The 4,965-nt window shown below is 38.1% G+C and overlaps 1 long non-coding RNA gene across 2 annotated transcripts; it reads left to right on the top strand.

Moving 5' to 3' along the window:
• The first annotated feature begins 4,088 nt into the window (after positions 1–4,088).
• Positions 4,089–4,578, top strand: LOC107745075 (uncharacterized). Of its 2 annotated transcripts, none has more exons than XR_001640564.1 (3): positions 4,089–4,176; positions 4,250–4,351; positions 4,435–4,578. It is a non-coding gene; the product is annotated as an uncharacterized LOC107745075 (long non-coding RNA). The 2 variants fall into 2 exon arrangements; XR_001640563.1 differs by having other exon boundaries at positions 4,259–4,351; positions 4,435–4,577.
• Positions 4,579–4,965: the final 387 nt, after the last annotated feature.

The raw sequence follows: 4,965 nt of genomic DNA, 5'->3' as shown, positions 1-4,965 counted from the left end.
TCCCTTAAATCATCTGCTGATTTCATGTTAATTGAGGGGGAAGAAGAACAAAGGCACATTTTTAGTCATCAAAATAAGGTATTGTAAATATTTAAACTATGATATGATTTGTTTATTATCAAGACAACTTACAACAGCCTAGGGTGAAGTCATTGAGTGTATTAACAAAGATTCAGAACAAATATAATTTTAAGGATTAAGGATGGTCAGGTCACTTAAGAGTTTTCATGCAATCAGGCACAGAATATCAGAGACTTGAGCCAATAAGCAACCACTAAGAACAACATAGCAATACACTGAGAAAAATCTGAAAACCTTAGCAACCGCATAACAGCACCCTGACAACATCCTAGAATAATGGCATTAAGTTTTGCACAGGCAAGCATTGTCCTCAGAAGATCTAGTTTGGTGGTGTGTCCTTGATTTAAAAGTTCTGTTAAAAAAACACTCAGTTTTCATTTGGTTGCACCAACACAGGTTTCAGTCCTTGTGTAAAGAATGGAGACGAGGCGAGTCGGCCTATCAGAAGCATCTGCTATTCCTTTTCCCTGGATATGTGTTAATGTTAATGTTGACGTTGATGTTTGACAGGTTGTGGTCAACGGTGACATCACCACTCTGGTTCTCACCAGCCTCCGCTCTCAGACGGAGAATGATGTTGCCGTTACTCCCGTCTACGATGAGGGTCCAGCAAATCCCATGCTTGGCAGCGCAATAACTGCACACAGGTTTCAGTCCTTGTGTAAAGAATGGAGACGAGGCGAGTCGGCCTATCAGAAGCATCTGCTATTCCTTTTCCCTGGATATGTGTTAATGTTAATGTTGACGTTGATGTTTGACAGGTTGTGGTCAACGGTGACATCACCACTCTGGTTCTCACCAGCCTCCGCTCTCAGACGGAGAATGATGTTGCCGTTACTCCCCGTCTACGATGAGGGTCCAGCAAATCCCATGCTTGGCAGCGCAATAACTGGTGAGCTTATAATCCTCACTGATTCTCCAAGATGACACCAATTGACCGATGGTGTTGGTTTGGCAGCAGCAATTACTTCACGGCTGCCGGGTTTTGTTTGCTATGTTGGTGTTGAACTATGTGACTTACCGGCTACAAGAGAAACTTGTTTTTTTTTTGCTTGCAAACTTGGAATTTGCTTGCTCCAACTTGTCAGTTCACATGGTTCACAGTCCCCCTGTTCAGACCAATTTCTATATGTCACATACTTTCTCATTCAGATGTGGTTCCTGCGCCCAAGAACTTGAGGTTTTCTGAGGTGGGCCAGACTTCATTCAGGGCCACATGGGAGTCTGGAGTACCAGACGTTATACTCTACCGCATCGGTTGGATCAAGCAGGGCAAGAACAACTTCAAATACGTACGTTTACCAGTTAAATATTTGTACCAACATTTACATTTATTAATTTGAAAGACGCTCCAAATCAACCAAAGACTTTGGCGTTGCAACCCCCATTCGCTCTCACTCTTAAAAATAAAGCTTCCAAAAGGGGGTTTTGCAGCAATTCTATAGAACCATTTTTGGGATTCCCAAAGAAACTTTTTAGTGAACAGTTCTTAAAAAGAAACATTTTTTAACCTTTCGATCAATGCAAAGGTTCCATGGATGTTAAAGGCTCTTCATGAAACCACTGATGCCAATAAAAAAAACTTTATTTTTAAGAATGTACCATTGATTTTAAAGCAACATCAAATTACATTTTCATTACGAATTTAATGAACTCTCTAAAATAACATGAGACTCACTGGAATTGATCTTTGTAGGAAGTCCTGAGTCATGAAGAGACAAGCCACGTTTTGACAGATTTAGACCCAGACACAATGCATGACGTCACTGTCACAGCCATCTGAGTCGGAGAGCAAGGAACTGATGGGGAGCCAACGCACATGTGAGACTAACACACAAGACTAACACACAACTACACATGTAGAACACTAACTTTTGAGTACTGGGACAAAATCAGGCTTTGTGGTTTATCAGGCAAAATTCAGGTTTATGTTTAAAGGAATTCCAAACGGCCTAATTTTTTTTTCTTGCCAATCACTCAATATGTCAACACTTTTATATGCAAGAATATAAAAGTACTGTTCAAAAGTTTAGGGTCAGTAAGGTCTTGTAATATTTTAATAATTTTATTCAGCAAGAATGTATTAAATTGACATTTATAGATTAAAAATGCCAAACAATTTCCTAATAATTAGTATGCTGGAGACATATTATGGCTGTGACACAGAAAATAATATTACTTTAAAATATACACATATTTATACTTTTGTTTTTCTTTAGTTAAAATGTTATAGCTGTTGACGATACAATAAAATAACGTGTTGTTTATCTTTTTCTAGTGTCAAAGGTCATTACACCCGCTATGTTGTTTCCAATGAGAGGAAATGCAATTGTTAATGTAAATGCTAATGAGGATGATGACCGCAGGAAGATGACGAATTGCATGTGCATTTTTTTTGTTTCACCAGAAACTCATCCACCATCATTTGCCATCATCATTCATCATTGCCATTTCATCGCTATCATTTTGTCATCATTGTCATCCATCGTCAGTCATAAATGCGCATGCATAACATGCCCGACTGCATTGTTTTTGTTGCAAATGACCATTTCTCCAACCCAAAAACCCATGCGCCTCCATCCTCCTTTCAGGATTGAGCCATGATGCTCATGTAACCAGCATAAGGACTAGGGATGGTAAACAATAACCAATTCAAAAAAAAAAAAATAATAGAATTGAAGGATTTTCGTGATCTTTCATTCGTGAATGAATAGGTTCTTTTTAATGAATCAGTCAAAAAGACTCACACATCAGTTTGAATTGATTTAATAATTAATTGTATTTGTCCGATTTGTTGTTAAATTAATTACTGACTGCTTCTGCATATGATATGATTAGTTAACATATGGAGCTTTAATAATAAAATAAACATTATAATATCTTTCCAAAATAGTAGTTTATGTTCAATTTACAATTTGGAATTCGTTTGATTGAACATTTGGGCGGCGTTATGCAAATCTTCCCACATAGTGATGTAGACATGTGGGGGCGTGTTAGAACGAGCCGTTTTAGGTAGGTGTGGCTGACTCTTAACTTTTATAAAGAATATCTCTTTGGATTTGAGACTTTAGTCTTTGCAACTTTACAGATCTTCTTTATGCACCAAGAGCTTGTAACAAAGAGAAAGGAAAAATTGAAATCGCATCATATGACCCCTTTAAAAGCCCTAAAAGAACTGTTAAGGAACTGGATTCATCAAGTGGAATCAGAACCAGAATCGTTAAATCCCTCATGATTCCCATGCCTAATAGTTTTAGCTACAGTTCCAAAGCCAGATTTTGCTGATCGACCTTTCTGTCTGCTCCCAGTGCCCACTGGACCACCACAAAACCTCCAGGTTTTCAACGCCACCACTACAACTCTAACCGTGAAATGGGACCATGCACCAGGCCCCGTCCAGAACTACAAAATCACCTACCAACCCCTTGCGGGTGGAAAACTGCTGTCTGTAAGTTCAGCAGTCCCCATTCCCCCTCCACTGAGATGTTTTGAAGCAGGACATGGCTGATCTTTCAATTATGATGATGAGTGGCAGAATCTGTTTTAAGAAAGTTCAAGGCCCGTGTGTTAATCATTACAGCAAGCAAATGGGAACGTTGTGACAGAAAGTCATTGCCAACAGACTCATCTGATGCAAACCATCACAGCATATCTGTTATGTAGGCCTCAAGAATAAAAAAACATTACTGTTATGCATTTCATGTCAAGGCACTTGAGATGAACAGCCCAGCAAACATTTACTATATTAGAACTGAACACTGGCGCTTTCACTGGTTTGTTTATTAATGCAGGATGATGCTCTCTTTGGTCACGCAAAAATTGGTGCAAATTTTTTTTTTTAAATCATCCAAATGTAGTTTTTCTTCTGAAAACAGCATCTTCTGAAGTTGCCTTGTCCATGTGAAATATTGGTTAATGTTTATTTACATACTATTTTACTAGCTACTTAAGCTTTGTTTTAGAGTACTTTTTAGGATTTTTTTTTACTAGGAAATACTTTTGATCTGGATGAGGGAACTGATGGAGACATCAGCTGCAGCGTGAAGAACCACGTCAGTCACGCACAGAAGACCATTAGAGTCCAACCCTGTCCTAGTGAGATCAGTTCTGTTCATCTACAGATATCAACTACACACAGACTGATTGATTGATTGATTGTGTTGTTCAGTGTGTTCAGTGTCTGTGGTGTTCGTGCTGGTCTGGTGTCTTCAGCTGATGGTTCTGTTGGGTCTGTTAGGAGGTTTTCACATCTACATGAGACACACGTCAGGTGAGAGACGTTTATCATCATCATTATGGATTTGACATGCAGATATTAAGAGTGTGATGATGATGATGATGTGATGCTTTTAGGAAAGAAGCAGGACGATCAGAAAGTGAGGATGAGAAGATTTAGAGAAGGACATGAACACACAGCAGAAGATTCATGAGAGAAGCAGATCTTCTGTATTTTATATGATTTTTAACATGTTTAGACACAGATGTCTATTTTTTATTCATTTGTAAGTGGAGTCAGTTTTGAAATAAAAAAGTTTGGTATCTTTGGCATATGGTAAGTTAAATGAAAATAAAATGCTTTGAAATGAAACTGTATTTCCAGTCAAAAGTCACAAGTTCCTTTAATTTCATAAGAGTTAGGTTAGGTGGTCAAGGTGTCAATTAGGGTTAGAGGTTACTCCACAGAGTGCCTTTCAACCCTCACAATACTCAAAAATGTTGGTTTTAATTTCCCATTCACTTTATGTCAGAAATATTAGACACTCAAGTACTATAGAAACATATTAGCTGAGCTCCCACACATTTTTTTTAGATAATTATGGGCCATTATTTGAAGCATAAACCATAAGATATGACCACCCTGTCATGGACATATATATTACTGTT

This window comes from Sinocyclocheilus rhinocerous, unplaced genomic scaffold (genome assembly GCF_001515625.1).
Source record: "Sinocyclocheilus rhinocerous isolate Xijiao unplaced genomic scaffold, SAMN03320098_v1.1 scaffold17, whole genome shotgun sequence".
Taxonomy (NCBI): domain Eukaryota; kingdom Metazoa; phylum Chordata; class Actinopteri; order Cypriniformes; family Cyprinidae; genus Sinocyclocheilus; species Sinocyclocheilus rhinocerous.
The sequence above is the reverse complement of the archived record's forward strand: the minus strand, read 5'-3'. Positions and strand labels throughout refer to the sequence as shown.